We start from the raw sequence: 22,128 nt of genomic DNA on the forward strand, positions 1-22,128 counted from the left end.
CTCAACGTGGGGCTCAGTCCCATGACCGTGAGGTCATGCCATGAACCAAAACCAAGAGTCAGATGCCCAACTGACTGAACCACTCAGGTGGTCCTGGATTGTCTGATATTTCTATTTTTAATTTTTTGAAGACCTCCATACTGTTTTCCACAGTGGTTGAACCGAATGGCATTACAACCATGAGGTGGGAGCATGAGAGTTCCTTTTACTCCACATCCTCACCAACGCTTTTTATCTCCTTTTTTTTTTGATACTAGCCATTCTGACTAGTGTGAAGTGATATCTCATTGTGGTTTTGATTTGCATTTCCCTGATGATTAGTGACCTTGTATATCTTTTTTTGTGTCTGTTAGCAATCTGTATGTCTTCTTTGGAAAAATGTCTATTCAGGTCCTCTGCCAATTTCTAATCAGATTATTTTGGTGGGGAGCTGGTGTTGAGTTGTATAAATTCTTTATATATTCTTGATATTAGCTCCTGTCAGATAAATCATCTGCAAATATCTTCTCCCATTCAGTAGGCTGCCTTTTTGTTTTTGTTTTTTTTTCTATTATTTCCTTTGCTGTGCAAAAAGCCTTTTTATTTTGGTGTAACCATAATAGTTCATTTTTTGTTTCCTTTGCCTGAAAACACATATCCATAAATATGTTGCTAAGGCCGATTTCCAAAAGAGTAGTTCCTATGTTTTCTTCTATGAGAGTTATGTTTCAGTCCTCACATTTAAGTCTTTAATCCATTTGAGTATATTTTTATGTATGGTATAAGAAAATGGACCGGTTACAAGTATTCATGTACTTACCATTTCCATTATTCTTCATTTCTTTGTATAAATCCATATTTCTATATAGCATCATTTTCATTCTTTCTAAAAGACTTGTTTTAAAATTTCCTGTGTAGCAGGCCTACTGGTGGATAAATTCTTTTAGCCCTTACATATCTGGAAAAATGTTTTAGACTGTCTTTATTTTTTAAAGATAAGTTTTAGGGGTTTTGAGGTGGCTCAGTTAAGTGTTTGGGTGGTGGGTAAGTGCCTAACTCTTGGTTTCAGCTCAGGTCATGATCGCAGGGTCATGATCTGAAGGTTATGAACTGAGGGTTGCAATCTCAGGGTCATGCGACTGGGCCCCACATCCAGTTCTGCCTTGAGCACGGAGTCTGTCCCTCTCTCTCTGGCCCTCCCATTTGTGCTCTCTGTTTCTCTCTCTCTCCTTGAATAAAGAAATATTTTGGAAAAGAGACAGGTTATTATTGCTTGCTGCAGATTCCAAAAGATTTTCCTCTTATTTTTTTTTTAATTTTTATTTATTTATGATAGTCACACAGAGAGAGAGAGAGAGAGAGGCAGAGACGCAGGCAGAGGGAGAAGCAGGCTCCATGCACCGGGAGCCCGATGTGGGATTCGATCCAGGGTCTCCAGGATCGCGCCCTGGGTCAAAGGCAGGCGCCAAACCGCTGTGCCACCCAGGGATCCCTTATATTTATATATATATCACTTCATTGTTACCAGGCTTCTACTGTTTCCAAAATATGTCTGTTGTCATTGTTTTCTTTATTCCTCTGTACATATTATCTCTTTCTTCTCTGGTTGTTTGTAATATTTTCTGTTTATCATTAGTTTAAGTCATTTGATTATAATGTGCTTTAGTGGAATTTTATTAATGTTTCTTGTACTTGGTATTTGTTAATTTTCTTGATCTGTGAATTTCCAGTTTTCATTAAATTTGGAAAACTTTTAGCCTTATTTCTTCAAGTATTAATTCTGCTCTCTCTGGAAAATTCACTCATGTATTTGACCACTTGAAGTTGTCTCACAGCTTACTGATGTCTTCAGGTTTACTAGTCACTTTTTCTGCAATGTCTAATTTCTGCAGTGTCTAATCCAACCACTGTGTTGTCATATTAAACACCAGATTTATTAATATTTATAAATTAAATTTTGTTCATTATATGTTGCAGCTGTGCCCGTAATGGAGTCATGCTTTTCTCTACCTTCTTGATATATATATATAATTTAGCTATAATAACTCATTTAATGTCCTTGTAGACTATGTTATCATCTATTTCTTATTATTTTCTATTAACTTTTTTCAATATGTCTTGTATTTTCTTGATTCTTTATATGCTTGGTAATATTTGTTTAGTTGTTAAGTATTGTTAATTTTACCTTGTTTGATGCCAGATACTTTTAATCCTTTTAAATATTCTTCATCTTTGTTTTAAAATGCAGTTAAATTATGTAGCAACTGTTTTATCCTTTGGAAAATTTGCTTTTAAGCTTTATTAGGTAAAGCCATAGCAACTTCTCATTTATGCCTAATTTTTTGATCTGGTACTGAGGCACTAGTATTCCTTTGGGTTTTCTAATGTGTTTTTTGATATGAATATATTTCCCAAAACTCGATTACAAGTTCTAAACATACAGAAAAACTAAAAGATACTTATTGTGAGGAACTATATTTACCACCTATATTTTATGATTACCATTTATAACATATAGTTATATGTATTTGTCCCTTTATCTACCTCTCAATCCATCTGAAGTTTATCTGATATTAATCTAGCCACTCCCACTTTCTCCTGATTAGCTTTTATATTGTATATCCTTTTCCATTCTTTTAATATCAAGCTAGATATAGTGTTATATTTGAAGTGAGTTTCTTTTAGACAGCACACTGTTTAGTCATATTTTAAATCCACCTACTGATCTCTGTCCTTTACTTTGTGTATTTACCATTTACATTAAATTTAATTTTAATATATTAAGTTTTAAGTCTGACATTCTATTTTTGGTTTTCTGTCTGTTCTGGTTTTTTTTTATTTTTTAAAGATTTTTTTTTTTTTTTTTTATCCACAAGAGACACAGGCAGAGGCAGAGACATAGGCAGAGGGAGAGGCAGGCTTCTTGCAGGGAGCTCGATGTGGGACTCGATCCCTGGACCCTGGAATCATGTCCTGAGACAAAGGCAGATACTCAACCACTGAGCCACACAGGTGTCCCTCTGTTCTCTTTTTTGTTCGTTTTCTTTTTCCAGCATTCCTGGAATGACCTCAGTGGAGATTTTTTAAATTTCCAATTTGCTTTTTCTATAGTGTATTTTCAGGTATCTCTTTATATAATTTTTAGGTTTTGCTCTAGGTATTCCATTATATATATACAATATTTATCTCAATCTATTGGTGTTTATATTTTACCAGTTCAAGTGAAGTATAGAAACTCCATGTCCCATTATCTTCCCCTGTATATAACTGTCTTAAATATTTCATTTAAATATACTGAGAACCATACCAAAGAGTGTTATAAATTTTATTTCAATTGTCATCCATAGATTAGAAAACTCAAGAAAACAAGAAAATTATATTTTTATATTATATTTTTACATATTTTTGTTCTTTTCATTGTTCTTTCTTACTTTATTATATTTCACAACTTTTTTTTTAAAACCGATTTGCTTTAGGTTTAGACAACTTCCTTTAGCCATTTTTTAAAAATAGATATGATGGTGACACATTCTTTTAGTTTTTCCTCCTTTGAGAATATCTTGATCTCCTCTTCATTCTTGAAGGCTGTTCCGTATAGATACAGAATTTTGATCTGACAGTTTTCATCTTTTAATACTTGAAAAATGTGGTGCTACTTCATTCTGTCCTTCATGGTTTATTATGGAGTCTCTGCTGTCACTTGAATTGTGTTTACTCTACAGGTAAGATGTCATTTTTCACTCACTACTTTACCACTAGTTCTCATAAGTTTGACTATGATGTATTTTGACATTTAAAAAAATACTGTTTAGGGTTTACTTAGTTTCTTGAATCTGTAGTTTAAGTCTTTTGCCAAGTTTGAGAAATTTTCAGTTATATTTTTAATATCCTTTCATCCCAATGTTCTTTCTCCTCTCCTTCTGAAATTCTGATGACACAAATGCTAGATCTTTTGTTATGGTCCCACAAATCAATGAGTTTTTATTTTTTTATTTTCCTCAGCCACTTTTCTCTCCATTGTTCAGATTAATATATACTGTGCTAAATTCAATTTCACTGATTGTTTCCTTTGTTCCCTCCATTCTGATGTTGAGCATATCTATTCAGGGTTGCTTCATTGTTACTATATTTTTATTTCTAAAATATCCATTTAGTGGTTCTTTGTGTATTCTATTTCTTTTCTGCTAAAATTCTATTTTTTCTTCATTTGTTTATATTCATAATTGATCACTGAATCAATTTTATAATGGTTGTTTTAAAATCCTTTTCCAATAATTCTAAAAAGCTATAGGATTTCTTTGATTGCTTTCTCTCATTCAAGTCCAGCTATTTCTGGGTTTTGGTATGAAGGGTGATTTTCAAATAAAACATGGGCATTTTGAGTATTATTTTATGAGACCCCCAGGCTTATTTAGGTATTTTGTTTTGGTGTCCTTTGGTTCCACTCCAGCAAGTGAAGGGGATGCCTCCTCACTTCTGCCAGATGGAACAATGAATGGAAATACATGTTCCCTACTTGAGGTTCCACTCCTACTCTGGAGCCTATATCTACATGGCCTATACTGACACTGTAAGGAGGAGGCCTTACTTCTGGGTGGTCATGAAAGTTCTGAATCTTCAAAAAACTTTCTCTCATACTACCCCAGCAGAAAGGAGGATTAATGCCTCATTACCACCATGTAAGGGATAAGTCCAAGGTCGCCATATGGTCTCAACTGACACCATGGGAGAGGGGCCTTGTTCACCACCTGGTGGAGGGTAAGTGCTTCAGTCCCTACTGAGCCTTCTCTAACACCACTGTAGTGGAGTGTTGGAACACACTGTTATAGCCTGACAATAGCAGAAATCTAGGCTCTTTGCTCAGCTTTTGCTGCTAGGGAGTATAAATGGGGCCTGAGTTTTTCTATGATGTTTGGTTTGCATGAACAGTTTCTTAGCTGTTTTAGTAGACTTCCCCTTTCCTGTTCTTTTAATTAGAACAGGCATCTGTTGGGGCTTTGTTTTGTCTGTGTCCGTTGGTATTTCCAGGTTGCTGGCTTCTCTAACACCCAGTCCAAGACTGATGAGGCAAAAAAAAAAAAAAAAAAAAAAAATCCTAGGGAACCTAACGTGTCATTTCTAAGATTCTGAGATCTCTAGCCAATCTGTCTCTTCTTCCCTCACCTGCTTGAAGTATAGTCATGAAATTAATATTCAAGGAAGTAAATATGGCTTAATATAGGATGGGAAGCCAAGTAGAGAACCTACATGTCCCAAATATGTAAGTGAGGTCATCTTGGATCTTAACCAACTAACCCTCCAGCTGAATGTAGCTACATGAACCCAGGTGAATCCAGCAAGGAACCATTCAATCAGCTGACAGAATCATAAGGAATAGAACAACTAATAGTTAAAAGCCACTATATTTTAGGAAGTTTTTGTCTGGAGATAACTGATACAGTGGTCATACTAGAAAAGCACTCATAACATTATAGTCCCTGACATTCAGAAATTCTACAAGTTTAGGAGGAAAAAGAATGTTGTGGTACTGTCAGGTTCATTTGGATATTATTTATGTTTTTACAGAAATGACAGGACATCGAAGAGAAGCATATTTTAAAATGTGTATGCATTTTAATTTTTACTAAAACTTCATTGTACCATATGTTTCATTATTCCTTTTCCCCTTAAAAAGAGACCCTCTTTGCAGGTGAAGGATCTTCACTGTTGTAAACTATCCACACCTGTTCCACCCCATTTGCACAAATATACTGCCTTTCCAAGAATATGGAAAATAGAGGCCCACCAGAAAGAATGCTTTTCTTAGGGTACACTCCTAAGAATAACCTTGGCTCATTTGTGGAATTAGACAAAAAGGAAAGCTCCATGTTGGGAATTGGATTGGGCAGTGGAAGAAAGAGCATGCCCCAATGGGAGAGTCCACAAAGCTCTTAGATGCTGTGGGATTTTCATGTGGGAGATTATCTTGATCCAAGTATACTCTGTGCTTGTTTAATCCTTTTTTACTTGTAGAAAAGAGAAGAATTTGTTCACCTCTATGGAAAGTTGGGGGGTATTATCTGTTACAAGCCCTGGAGTTTCATTAGTTCTTACTACAGGAATTGTTACTAAATGAGCTATAGGAGTTGATGGCCCTCCAAACGGTCAGAAATTTCATCCCTTGACTAACAGTTAGTAATATAACATAAAGCAATGGCAAATGCCAGTGAAGTGAAGACCATATTGTACAGACTACTAAGTTTTGCTGGCATCCAGAAATGTTATGAATTACTGTAGTAATAGAAGCCAATGTGGCATATGGTATATGGCATATTTTTAAATGTTACACATTTTAATTTTGGGCAAAAGTTCATTGCAAGTGCCTGTTTCTTCATTCTTTTTTTTTTCCCTTGAAAACAGACCCTCTCCCAGTAGCTGAAGAATGCCAATTGTAAGATGTTGATACAATGTTACATTAATTGGAATCCTTCATAAAATATCTCAATCTAGTTAACAGAGCTAGAGTATACATTAAAGAGTTATAAAATAATAGAATGCTGTGAGTATGTTTGCTATATAAATATACAAAAAACCACATACATGCATGTGGCTATTTCAGTGTACTGTATGTGTGTTCCTAGGGATTAGACAATGGTTATTATTTCAGTTATCTTTGGATGCATAAGAACCATGACAAAACTTAATGATGTAAGACAAAAAAAAGTTATTACTTCCTATAATTCTGTGGGTTAACAGGATGGTTTATATGATTTGTGCCAGCTTTTCTGATATTTATGGTTAACAGGAGTCTCAGCTAGAGTTGGATGACTTAGAATGGTCTCAGTCACACATCTGTTGTTGGCAGACTGATTAATCTGGGGAGTCTCAGCTGTGATGGCTCATTTCTGCTCCATATTATCTCTTATCTTCCAGTAGGCTGTCCTGAACTTCTTCACATTGTGGTCTCTGGACCCAAAAGAGCAGCAGGAAAGAATAAGCCCAATTCTGAAGAATATTTGAGCCTCTGCTTGCATCACATTTGTCAATGTGGTACTATCAGAGCAAATCACATGGCCAAGGCTTGATTCAAGAGGTGGAGAAGTGGATTCCACCTCTTTAATGTGGAAGAATTACCAAATATTCTGACAACTTTGCAATTACCCACAGCTGTAGGCTTTGAGAGCCTGTTCTTTTTTAATAGATCTATAAGGTTAATCCTCCTCTCTTTGCATATGAATACAGATATATTATAAAAATAACATTTTTTTTGGTTCCATTTTGGAAAGAGATTGTGCCTTATTCATCTTTGTTGTCTTGGCACAAGGTCCAACGTTTGGGACTTGATAGTTACTTTATAGGTATCTGATGAATAAGTAAATATGTAAACAAATGAAGATACATATGCACAGAAATAATATTTAACTATAATTAAATAATGATAGACTATAATAAAGATGTAACATATCTCAGATACTTGACATCAAATTTGTAAATTTACATTACTTTTTTAAAAAAAAAGATTCTACTTATTTATTTATGAGAGACACAGAAAGAGAGGTAGAGACATAGGCAAGGGGAGAAGCAGGCTCCTTACAGGAAGCCTGATGCAGGACTTGATCCCAGGACCCCAGGATCATGACCTAAGCCAAAGGCAGACACTCAACCACTGAGCCACCCAGGCACCCCCATTTACATTACCTTCAAAAGCACCAAATATATTTATGATAGTCTATTTTAGGAGTCAACAAACAGGTGGTCGGCTGCCTGTTTTTATAAAGAAAGTTTTTTTTTTTTAAAGATTTTATTTATTTATCCATGAGAGACACACAGAGAGAGGCAGAGGCATAGGCAGAGGGAGAAGCAGGGTCCCTTTAGGGAGTCTGGTATGGGACTTGATCTCAGAACCCTGGGATCACGACCTGAGCCAAAGGCAGACACTCAACCACTGAGCCACCCGGGTGCCCCATATAAAGAAAGTTTTTTTGGAACTTTATGAACAGCCACATCTATTCATGTAGATACTCTCTATGCCTGCTTTTGTACTGCAATGGCAGATTTGAGTAGTTGGTAACAGAGACTGTGTGGTCTGCAAAGTAAAAATAAAGATGTATTATCTGACTTTTTAAGAAAATATTCACTAGCTACTATAGTATTTGAATATTTGAAACCATGAATTGGTATAGGATTTTATTGTCATATTTAGCAGTATATCATAGAAAAAAAATATATATCATTTATGCTGACTGTATAATGAGTAACTAAGCATTGTGTTAAGAGCTTCATATATAAATTACAAAATCCAGTATTTACAATAACTGTGATTTAGGTATTTTTAAAACACTATTTTAAGCTAGTAAATAGGGGATCTCTGGGTGGCTCAGCAGTTTAGTGCCTGCCTTTGGCCCAGGGTGTGATCCTGGAGTCCCCGGATCAAATCCCACATCAGGCTCCCTGCATGGGGCCTGCTTCTCTCTCTGCCTGTGTCTCTGCCTCTCTCTCTCCCTCTCTCTCAGTGTCTCTCATGAATAAATAAATAAAATCTTTAAAAAAAATAAGCTAGTAAATAATATGACTGGGAATCAAAATCAATTCTGTATGTTTCTAAATCTGTGCTCTTAGTCTTTATGCTATATTGATAGCTCGTATGTAAAGAACAACAATGTGGAGAAAAAGATTTGATTCCCCAAAGAGGAGTAAACTTTGGATAGGTAAATGACAATGTACGGGCATCTTTTCATTCGACAGAAGACATTTTTCTGGATAACCAGAAGTGACATTGTTGAATCATATGGTATTTTTATTTTAATTTCTTGAGGAATCTTCGTTCTGTTTTCCATAATGGTTATACCAGTGTACATCCTCATTAACAAGGATTCTCTTTTTTCCACATCTAGCCAGCATTTATATCTCTTATATTTATCATAATAGATATCCTAACAGGCATGAGGTGTTATCTCATTGGGCTGAATATACATATTCTAAGGAAACAAAATCATTATCTTGGAGACATAACTGTATTGCCATGCTTATTGTGGCACTATCTACAAAAACAAAGATATGGAACTAACTTAAGTATCCAGTGGACATTTATGGAATGTAACACACACACATACACACACACACACACACACACACACACACACACACAAATACTGGTATACTATTAGTCTTAAAAAAGAAGGAAACTGTTATGTGTGACAATGTAGATAATTCTGGAGGGCATTATGCTAAGTAAAATAAGCCAAACAAAGAAAGACAAGTACTTCAGGGAATCACTTATATGTAGGACCTAACAAACAAAATTGAACTCATAGAAACAGAAAGTAGAATAGTGGTTGTCATGAAGTGGGAGAAATAGAGAGAGGCTGGTAATGGTACAAACTTTCAGCTATAAGATGAATAGGTCTGAGGATCTAATGTATACTATGATGACTATACTTGAGAACACTGTACTGTATAATTAAAATTTGTTAAGAGAGTATAACTTAAGAGTTCTCTCTCTCTCTCTCTCTCTCTCTCACACACACACACACACACACACACACAGATATACACACACAAGAATGTGAGGTGATGAGTATGTTAAATTTGGGTGAATCCTTTCCCAGTGTATGCATACATCAAATCATCACATATACTTCAAATATCTTACAATTTCATTTGTCAACGAAACCTCAACAAAACTGAAAAAGAAGAGAGAGAGAGTCCTTTTCAATTGAGTGGAGATTTCTAAAGAAATGTAAATGAAGGATGAAAATGGAAGAGGATAGTGACTCATAAAATCAGATCAAGACTTTCTGTGGATATAGAGTATTACAACCTTAAAACAAACCAAAACACTTTGATCAACTGTATTGACCCAAAATTGAGTGCCCAACTTTCAGTGTTGGCAGAAGTGTTCCTATAAGCCTTTCCTGAGTCTCCTGGCATTTTGAGTGAGGAGGGAAGGATGTCTGGGAGGACTTCTTGCTTATTCAATGAAGTTAATAGATGCATAAGGATTTATCTTCCCCAGAGTAATTTTTAGTAAGTTTTAGTAATTGAATCCCCTTCCTCTAACTGACCATGCCACTTGAGGAAATGAAAATTTAATTCTCCTTAAAACAGAATGAAAGAGAAAGAGAAGAGAAATAGATTGAACAGATAGAAAACCAGGAAAGTAGGGGATAAGTAAATAGATAGAATGTCAAAATGGCATTAAATAATCCACACAACCTTATAATATTCCTGTGTTAATTTTATACCTATTTAGAAGTAAGTGTGGGATAGTTGAAAACATGAAAGTGCAATGTTTATAAAGATAGAATTTTTCCTTGAGCACAATCATTTCATTAAAATAAGGTAACCGGGGATCCCTGGGTGGCTCAGCGGTTTAGCGCCTCCCTTGGGCCCAGGGCGTGATCCTGGAGTCCCGGGATTGAGTCCCACATCAGGCTCCCTGCATGGAGCCTGCTTCTCCCTCTGCCTGTGTCTCTGCCTCTCTCTCTCTCTCTCTTTCTCTCTCTTTCTGTGTCTTTCATTAATAAATAAATAAAATCTTTAAAAAAATAAGATGAAACCAAAAATAAATTGATTTAATTGTAGTTTTGACAGTAAGTTATCATATAACATACACAACCCATAGCATACATAGTTATTAATTGAAAATCATGTTTTTTGGGGGCACCTGAGTGGCTCAGTCAGCTAAGCTCCAACCTTTGATTTCAGTTCAGGTCATGATCTCTGGGTCATGAGACAGAGCCCCAGATTGGGCTCTGAGCTCAGCACAGAATCTGCTTGCCCTTTTCCCTCTGCCCTTCTCCCAGCTTGTGCTGTCTCTTTTTCTAAAATAAATAAATAAAATCTTTTTAAAAAATCATGATTTTTTAAAATGGATATATAACAGACAAACTTATTTTACTCTGCCTTGCTTACTGTGAATTTTTTACAGTATGTATCCATTGGATCAAGTAAAATAAAAGAATGAAAAGCTTCAATACTTTATAAATATAAGATGGGTATATTATCAGTTTTATTCTTTTTTTAATATTATAGTCCCACTAGTAAATAAATTAACAGTATAATTTATTTAATGTTTATTAGGTGTCATAGTGTTAAATGTTTTAAGTGCACTAACTTATTAAATCACAAAACAAAAATGATACTATTCTTATTTTATAGTTAAGAAATAAAACTTTAGAGAGAAATATGACCTATACTAGCTCACGCAAGTCTTAGAAATAAGGAAAGTATCCTAGCTCTGTTTGAGTCCAAACTTGTTCCAGATATGTATTTAACATCTTTGATTTACAAGGAATATTATTTTATTTTGTCCTAATTTTACACCTTAGATACAAAATGATAAGTTCTATAACACTGGGCACAAGTATCACTTTACTGAGTTCTCAGTTGTATTTTGTGTTTTTATTTTGTGTTTCCTAACCAGTTGACTAACTCGGTATTTTTGATTCCTTGAGCTCCTTTGTTCCCATGAATCTCTCACAGACACTACCTAACCTACACATAGCATATTGCTCTGGGCATAAAATTGGTGTTCATTAATATTTTTCAATTAGTTGAACAGAGCAGATATTGTTGAGTTCAAAGGCAATAAATTGGCTTATCTATATCCATACCTTTAGTAACCAAAGTAGAATTAAAGTCCACATTCTAACTCTATTTCTCTTTCAGCAAAGCAAAGTTGTTTCTAAAATTTGAGATTTGCTGTATTTCATAATACTCTATCCTTCTACAATTTTGCTTAGCAAAATATTTACATTTGGCGCCGTTCCCTTCTTATTGCATTTTTGGAGTCAATCACTACACCACCATCCTGGCCTACAACCTTGACTATGCCTCATAGATCTCTTCCTTTGATGCAGACAGGAGAATTGCCTCCATCACAGATTGCTCTTGGCCAGACTCTGGTTCATTCTGGCGAAGATAATACCTTTTGGCTTCAGGAAGATACTGAACTAGTTGAAGGAGGAGTACAACAACCCCCCAATTTATGTAATAGAGGACTTTCTTCTCATCTTCAGTGAGACGTTTATTTGACAACAGATTTTATATTCATATAATTTCTAGGTAAATGTTAATTATGACCTCATGCTGCTTGAAACTCATTTGCAATTTTCATCCCTTATCCTATTTATCTGCGTTTGCTGGATTAATCTTACCATTCACCTCTACTGCCCTGCATCACTGACCCAGCCATTCTTACCCTAATTTATCTTTTTCAATCTTAGTTATTCTCCCACTGCTACAGTCAGTTTAGAGCATAAAATTTACTTAATTTCTCCCTTACTCTTAGAATAAAAAAAAAACTTCAAATTTAGAAAATCAATTACTTGAAAGTCTCATTAAATTGCTGTCATAATCTGAAATTCAATTTCTCTAAGTTTTCCCATCCCTTTTCTTTTCAAAACCAGCATATATTAAAGCCAGATTTTGTGACTTTTGTGGTTATTGTTTCTATATTCAACATTAAGAATTTCTACCTGCTGAACAGGTTGCTCAGTGAACACTCAGAATATGTCACATTTGAAGAATATTCTGCTATACTTTGCATCCTAACGGAACAGAGCCTCTTTACCCTACTTCCTGGGCTTTGCTAGAGAATGATATTGTTTATTATGTTCTGATAACAAAAATTCCCACATATCCTGTTGCTAACAGCTGTTCTGTGAATGGAGCAGTGAGTAGGAGGAAATGGCAATTCTTATAAAATCAAGCCCTTTTCCCAATTCAGAAACACACCGCACTTGGTTTGGTAGGCCTCATGAGTGCCAGAAGAAATACTGGAGTATTCTGTGTTCTTTGCTTGATCTGTAGAACTCAGCTTAAATTTAAATACATAGCATACTCTGAAAATCTTTGTATGACACAGTCATTTAATTTATACAATTGTGAGTGAAGTAAGTCAGTCGGTGAAGGACAAACATTATATGTTCTCATTCATTTGGGGAATATAAATAATAGTGAAAGGGAATATAAGGGAAGGGAGAAGAAATGTGTGGGAAATATCAGAAAGGGAGACAGAACGTAAAGACTGCTAACTCTGGGAAACGAACTAGGGGTGGTGGAAGGGGAGAAGGGCGGGGGGTGGGAGTGAATGGGTGACGGGCACTGGGGGTTATTCTGTATGTTAGTAAATTGAACACCAATAAAAAATAAATTAAAAAAAAAAGAAAAAAAATTTATACAATTGTCAAAATGCAAAATCTGTTTCAGCTTTTTTATATACAAGTTAGCACATGAAGCTAGGATCTACTAACAAGGTCAAGAGCTGAATTTGAATTTTCTCTGAATCATTTACCTCAAAATAGTGAAATTTAAGGAGAGTGGATTGATGGCTCAGGGTCAGGACAAGGGAAGGAGGTTGACAGACCAGTGATAGAGCTCCCTGCTCTGAAGTGCAGTCTTTCTTAGTATGTGTTATAATAAACAGTACAGATAATGATATAAAAGAAGTGCCAATCAAAGCTCCATATGACATAAAATTTCAGTGGTATTTGGTAGATTTACTTGGGAGACCTAATTATGTTGCACTCCCAAATCTATCAGGTTAATAAACTGATCCCATATCTGCCAGTTTAGCACATGACATATTAACACTTCTTAATTCTATATTTAAGTCATACTCATAAATATCTCAGTCATTGTACAATTGAAAATTTGCCTTAAAATTATTTTGAAAAGGGTTTCTGGGGCAATCAGGGTTAATACACTTTAATACTTTATATCATAAAACATAAACTTTGGTTACCATTTCAGGGAAGCTGACAAACTAAAAAATAAAGGGTTAGAATTAACATTGTATATCTAATATTCCAGGATGATTCCAACTACAAAATAGAGTGTACAAAATAGAGTAAATTGAATTGGATATATTGAAATAATTTAGCAATGACTTTAAAAATATTCATTTAAAAACTAAAGCAACAAACATTTCAGAGACTTACTATGTGCATGATAATATACCAGATGTATATTCTAATACATCATAATACTAATTCTAATTTTCACAATCCTTTCCCTCCATTTTGAAATTATCATCATCATTTGGCTATGTAGGGACTGAAAAACTAAAGAAGTGGATTGGCTTTACCAACATTTGTAGCTGCTACATTCAAACCCAATGTTTCTGGCTCCAAATCCCTCCTCACCACTATAAACATTTGTTAAGCACTTGCCATATGCAAGATAGATGTAGGTCCTACCAGGAATCAAATATGCCCTCAAATATTTAAAAGGTAGGAAAAATAACAGGAAAAGAACAGAACACTATATTCCAGGAAAGAATACGATACTGTTCAAAAGTGAATGATCACGTGACTTTGAGATAGAAAAGAAACAGAGGATGTAGTCTTTATCCTTGGAAGAATGCTTGGGAATTCATATTTCTAAGACTGTTCCCCAATGGTGATGAATGTGGCTAAGGGTGGGTATAGACTGTTACTCTGCTGTTGAAAAAGTGTACTCAAAATGCACTACTTCAGAGGTTGCCTTCCTAGTTCCCAAAATTTGTGATTACTCATCAGGCGTGGTTAATTATCAATACAATTTCACAAAGAAAGGTCATAGGGGATTTATCTCAGTATAAAAGAAACACACTGAGTAATGAATACATGGATGTAATTGGACCTATAATAAATAATATCTCCAGAAAAGAGATTTGTATTTGTTTACTCCCAGTTTCTGAGAAGAACCCAAGGAGTTGATGCTACTAGCCATGAAGCTGGGTTTTAGGATCTCACCTTCCCATTACAAAAATTGATGTTTTTGTTAGTTTCCTAAATTGGAAATTTATATAAGAGTGCAGTTTGATGGACTGGGAGAGTAAATATTGTTATAATGTCCAAGCTACCTAAGCAATCTAAAAATTAAATGCAATCCTTATCAAAATACAAACAGCATTTTTCATAGAACTAGAACAAATAATACTAAAATTTATATCAAACCACAAAGGACCCCAAATAGCCAAAGCAATCTTTTTTTTTAAATTTTTTTTATTATTTATTTATGATAGGCACACAGTGAGAGAGAGAGGCAGAGACACAGGCAGAGGGAGAAGCAGGCTCCATGCACCGGGAGCCCGACGTGGGATTCGATCCCGGGTCTCCAGGATCGCGCCCTGGGCCAAAGGCAGGCGCCAAACCACTGCGCCACCCAGGGATCCCCTAATTTTTTTTTTAATTTTTTTTAATTATTTATTTATGATAGGCACACAGTGAGAGAGAGAGGAGAGACACAGGCAGAGGGAGACAAAGCAATCTTAAAAATGAACAAAACTGGAGGCACCACTATCTCAGATTTCAAGATATACTACAAAGCTCTAATAATCAGAACAGTATTGTCCTGGCGTGAAAATAAACACATAGATTAATGGAATAGTACAGAAAATAAAATCCAGAAATAATTAATCTTCCACAGAGGAGGCAAGAATATGCAATGGGAAAAAGACATCTCTAAACAAATGGTGGAAAAACTGGACAACTACATGAAAAAGAATGAAACTGGACCACCTTCTTACATAATACACAAAATTAAAATGGATTAAAGACTTCAAATGAGACCTGAAATCATAAAAGTCTTATAAGAGAGCACAGGTAGTAATTTCTCTGACATCAGCCATAGATGTTTCCTGAGGTAAGGGAAACAAATGAAAGGTAAACTATTGAGACTATATCAAATAAAAAGCTTCTGCAGAGCCAAGGAAACAATCAACAAAACTAAAAGATAACCTACCAAATAGGAGAAGATATTTATAAGTGACATATCTAATAAAGGGTTCATATCCAAAATATATAAAAAAACTTATAGTACTCAACACCTAAAAAACAAAGAGTCCAATTTAAAAATGAGCATTAAAAAATGAACAGGCATTTCTCCAAAGATACACAGATGGCCAACAGATACATGAAAAGATGCTCAATATCACTCATCATCAGGGAAATGTAAATCAAAACCACAATAAGATATCATCTCACACCTATCAGTATGGCTAAAACAAAAAAAAAAAAAAGAGAAACAAGTGTTGGCAGGGATGTGAAGAAAAAGGAACCCTCTTGCACTGTTGATGGGAATGCAAACCAATGCAACAGCCACTGTGGAAAACAGTATAGAGGTTTATCAAAAAATTAAAAATAGAATTATCATATGATCAGTATTTATTTATGCAAAGAGTACAGAAACACTAATTCAAAAAGATATATGCATCCCTATGTTTATCACAGCATTACTTGCAATAATCAAATTATGAAAGCAGCCCAAGTATCTGTCATTAAATGAATGGAAAAAGCCATAAAAAAGAATGAAATCTTGCCATTTGTAATAACATGGGTACACCTAGAGGATATACTATTAAGTGAAATAAGTCAGTCAAAGAAAGACAAAAACCATATGATTTCACTCATTTGGAATCTAAGAAACAAAACAAGTGAACAAAGAAAAAAAGAGACAAAATACAGATCAACTTTATAGAACAAATTGATGGTTATTAGAGGAGAGGTGGAATGGGTGGGAAGATGGGTGAAATAGGTGAATGGGATTAAGAGTATACTTATTGTGATGAGCACTGAATAATATACAGAATTGTGGAATCACTATATTGTACACTTGAAACTTGCATTATACTGTACGTTTTCAATGTTTTTAATTAAAAAATTAGGTTAAAAAAAGAATGTGAATTACTTCTAAAAATAAATATTTAATGATGACTTTCCTAGGGCTCAAGTGTTCAGAAACTTTTCCATTAGGTTTTTCAAAGTTCTCCTCACTAGAGGAGGACTCATAATCACTAGAAATGGATGACAATGATTAGTTCATGATGATTGCTTTCCAACGGTCTCAGCAAATCAATCGAGGAATGTCTGACAATTCTCTGTCCCTCAGGGCTTCCACTGGCATACTCTGAACCACCTGCTGGGTGTGATCTGTCATCACTATGCATTACTTTTTGTTGCACCCATTTCCAGAAGTCTGTTTCTTATAAATCTTCTTAGAGGCATGTATTTCTTCAGAGTAAAGCATATCAGATTTGAGAATTTTTCCAAAAGTCTCAGGAAACTAACACAATTCTCTTTTTATCTTTAAGGTACATGAGTTGTTTATAAATTTATTTTTTTTTATTGGTGTTCAATTTGCCAACATATAGAATAACACCCAGTGCTCATCCCATCAAGTGCCCCCCTCAGTGCCCATCACCCAGTCACCCCCACCCCCCACCCACTTCCCCTTCCACCACCCCTAGTTGTTTTTTTTTTTTTTTTTTTATAATATTTTTTTTTATTTATTTATGACAGTCACACAGAGAGAGAGAGGCAGAGACACAGGCAGAGGGAGAAGCAGGCTCCATGCACCGGGAGCCTGACGTGGGATTCGATCCCGGGTCTCCAGGATCGCGCCCTGGGCCAAAGGCAGGCGCCAAACCGCTGCCCCACCCAGGGATCCCCACCCCTAGTTGTTAATGGAGTTTTTGTTCCAACAGTCCAGACTTCTTATTGATATATATTAGAACCACAAAAATACAAAGCCTGCCACAACTCCAAAATAAATAAATTAAGCTTTTGATAGATGCATATTCTATGGGAAAGGAAAAAATTCTAATTTCCCCCTACCATTATCTTCATATAATGCATTTAAAATATAATGTACTATATGTGTAGAAATGGAAACTGCTATCTGAATAGCAGTTTGATGATTAGGTTTTTTTGTATTATATGTTAGCAAAATAATATAAAAGAATTATTTTCCTTTTCACTCTTGGGTCTGGCTTTCACCCTAGGATAAAAGATTTGAACAATTTCTTGAAAGCTTGTGTCAGTGGGGTGCCTGGGTGGCTCGGATAGTTGAACTTCCAAATCTTGATTTCAGCTCAGGTCATGATCATAGGGTCATGAGATTTAGCCCAGCACTGGGCTCTCTGTTGAGGGGGAATCTGCTTGAGATCCCCTCCCTCTCCCCCAATCCTCCTTGTACATACACTCATTCTCTCTCTCTCAAATAAAAAATAAATAAATAAATAAATAAATAAATAAATAAATAAATAAAATAAATCTTAAATAAAGAAACAAAAGAAAATTTGGGTCTGTAAAAGATACACAAAAGTGGGAAGGGAAAAATCACTGGTTTTATCAGACTAAAAACGGAGTAGCAAGACTAAGAAAGGAACTTGAAGTTCACAAGTACTGGTCATGATAAGATAGAGCTACAGGCATGAGGGTTCTTTTGGCCACCACCATGGGCAGAAGCTAGTAAATCTGTGGAGATCATCTCTGTATCCACCCCAGGGAAACTGCCTCACAGGTAGTACAGAATTTAGTTCTGGACTTGTGGAGTTTTATAGAAATCCACAGGTTGGTACCAAAAGTTTGATTTTGAATTAGACTCAACATTTCTGAAGCTATTTTAGAGTGCTCTGACCTTTTAAGACAGATTTTTATTTACAGTGAATGATGTTTGATGCTAGTCAACAAGTTCAGGCATCATTAGTACTTCTATCAGATGACACTATCATCTGGGTGGATTATGGTTCATCGTGGTAAAGATGATTTCATTCTAGACATGTTGAAAGCTAATTCTTTAGGACTCAAGAGTCTCTTCTTCATCCACCTGGTATCCCTCATCCTGCCCTTCACGAATAGGTAATAAATGGAATCCTGCAGATCCCACAGATGTGACATTGGTGAGAACTTTTCATTTCATTTAAACACTGCATTGTCTGGCCAATAATGATTATAGCAAAACATCATAGTATTTTATTCTTTTGGCTCTTTATTCAACCCCATTTACCTTTTAACATCACTCTTTTGCATGCTTTTAAATTGAATGCACTCTTAAAGAGATACCAGTTGGCATTGAATAATGTAGAAGGGTGCTTAATAATGCTTCTATTATTTGTTATGCATTTTAATAGGCATGTTTTGAAGTACCTAGCTGACTCAGTTGGAAGAGCATGCAACTCTTGATCTTGGAGCTGTGAGTTCAAGCCTCAGGTTGGGTTTAGAGATTACTTAAAAATAAAAAAATAGCTATGTTTATGAATATTAGAATCAAAGATGTTTAGTAATTAAGTCACGTTTGATATCAACTTCAGTTACATTAAGATAATTTATTTTTACTAGCACAAATGAACAATAAAAGTATGGTTTCCAGAGGTAGACTTTTTATTTTACTTTTAAGATTTTATTCATTTATTTGAGAGAGAGAGAGAGAGACCAGGAGCAGGAGCAGGAGAGAGACCGGGAGAAGGAGAGAGAATCTTGAGCATCCTGCACTGAGCATGGAGCCCAACACAGGGCTTGGGGCTTGATCCTACCATCCCTGGAGAATCCAACCTGAGCTGAGACCAAGTGTGTGACCCTTAACCAACTGAGCCATCCAGGCACCCCAGGAATGAACATTTTAGTTTGATGTATGAAATGACTCAACATTTAAAACTGATCTTAATCTGATTAAGAAAAAGTGGATGATAAGTGACATTATAATTCTTCCATTGCCCATGGCTAAAGTAATTAAATGTCTGTCAAAAATGTATATGCATTGCATATTATATCTTAAAGTATGGAACAGTTCTGTATCTTCATTTTGATGGTAGTTATATGAATCTACACATTACAAAATTGCATGGAAATACACACATGTGCATATAAAACTGGTAGAATCTGAATAAGCTGTGTGGATTGTGTCGCAGTCATTTTCCAGGTGTTGATATTGTCCTATGGTTATGTAAGTTGCCACCCCTGGAAAATATTGGGGAAAAAAACACAGGACCTGATTGTATACATATATTTTGCAAATTCTGAACTAAAATTATTTCAAAGCAAAAAGGAAACAAACTAAAAAAACAAAAACAAAAACAAAAAAACAAAAACTACCAAAAAACCCTAAAGAAACCAAAAGCCAAAAATAAAAAAACAATGTTAAGAAAGTGAAATGGTAAGACACAGATGGGGAAAAAAAATATGTATCTGCCAAAGGATTTGAATCTAGAATATATAAAGAACTCAACAGTAAAAAGGCAGTCCTCTTTGTTTTTTTTTTTTTTAAATGGTGCTCAAAGTCTTGAAGAGGACCTTCACAAAATGTATCTGAGATAACTACCATGTGAAAAAGTGATCAAAATTATTAGTCATCAGGGTAATTAAAGATAAAACTGTAGAAGATAATACTCCATATTCACCAATACAGCCAAAATTAAAAGACTGATAATGTCAAGTGTTAACAAGAATATGGAGCCACTTGAAATCAATATATTACTCATGGGGATATAAAACAATAAACTACCTTGGGAAATTGGCAGTTTCTAATAAATTCAAACATGCAACTGCCATATAATCCATCAATCCCAAACTTAGGTAGATATCTTACTAAAATTAAATGAAATTTACATCTATAGAAAGACTTGTGAAAGAATACCCAAAACTTCTCTACCCATAATGATAAGTAATAGTAAATAACAAAAATGTTCACAAGCAAGAGAATGTATAAACAAATTATGGTACAGTATAAAAACATATACTACATAGTAGTAAAAATGAACAAACTACTTATATATCCAACAACATGATTGAGTCTCAAAATACTGTTGAATAAAGAAGCCGTAATGATGGAGTACACATTGTATGACTTCATTTATTTAAGGTTTGAGAATACAAAAACTATTATGTGATAGAAATTTTTAAAAAGTATTATATCTGGTTGGGGTAGGGGTTCAGAATATACTAGGAAGAGTCACAAATGAACTTCCTGCAGTTATTAATTTTTTTTAAACTTCAACATTAAGTAATATAATTAAAAGAAAAAACTTGAACAATCTATCAGTAAAGATATTAAAAGGATAATTATAAAAGACTGAAATTGTTCTGGTAGTTACATGAAAAGTCCTTCTGCTCAGGATATTACAAATAATTGTTAAATAAAAACAAAACAAAAAAGACCTAAATAAATGGAATTATAAACCATGTTCATGAAATGGAAAATTCACTAGGGTAATAATATCAATTCCTTCAAACTGATCTATATATGCAATTAAAGCCCAATCAGAACACTGGAAATTTTTTCTTTTGTGGAGGTTAGCAATTGAATTCTAAGGATATGCAAATATAAACTTTCAAAGATAGGCAAATGTAACAGAATAGAGACCAAAATTAGATTTACACATAAATGATCACCTGATGAATGGCAGTAGTATTATTATATAATACAATGAATGAGAAGTGCTTTTTTTAAATAAAAAATGCCGATTTAATTGAATATTCATATTGGGGAAATATCTTGATCCTTACCACATAGCATTCAAGAAATTCTCCAATGGATTAAAGAGGTGAGCAGATTAATACAACTTTCCTTTGCTTTCTTCATACCTTCCCAATCTATCCTTTTTCCATCCAGATTTCATTTTGCTCCTGAATCTTGGTTCTACATCTCAGCCACAATTCTATTCCTGTCTATAACACTTGACATTTTCTTTCTGTTTCTCTGACTTTTTGCTGGTTATTGGCTCCATCTAAAGGACTTCAGCTTGGATTTCTGTTACTAGTGTTCTTTATTCTGTATTTGACTTGAAACTCATATAATAGGCCTTTCACAAGCAGTCTTTATTAATAATAGATACGTTTTAAAAAAAAATAGAATGACTAAAAGCTATTTCCTTTGGTTACACCTAACCTATGAAGGCAAACTAAAATTTATAACCTAACTCAACAGTTATTAAATATAGTTTGTAATAAATATAACATTGTGATTAAGATGATATCCAGTAAACTAGCATAAGAGCCATAGGAAAAAAAAGTAAAGAATAAAAAAAGTTAATTTCTGTTGTCACACGATTTTAAGATATAAAGAAATTGAATATACATGATAGAATAACATAAAACACTGGAATTTGTTCTTGTTGTTGTTTTTATATCAGAAACACTACAATTTTAAAAAGCCTAGAGCGGCTTGGAAGGCTTTCTGGTAAAGGTAGGACTTAAACTAATCTTCCAAGATTGAGTGGGATTTGAAGATGTGACATTCAGAATAACAAAACTAAGGAAACAGCATGAGTAATGCCTTTCGAGATTTGAGTTTATTATGATACTTTCGTTTAAACTATAAATGCATCTAATGTTTCTAATATTTTATGTGTCACCTTTATATGTTACTTGATACATATTTATATTAAATTTAGAGAATTATGATGAC

This window comes from Canis lupus, chromosome 17 (assembly GCF_003254725.2).
Source record: "Canis lupus dingo isolate Sandy chromosome 17, ASM325472v2, whole genome shotgun sequence".
NCBI classification, from domain to species: Eukaryota; Metazoa; Chordata; class Mammalia; order Carnivora; family Canidae; genus Canis; species Canis lupus.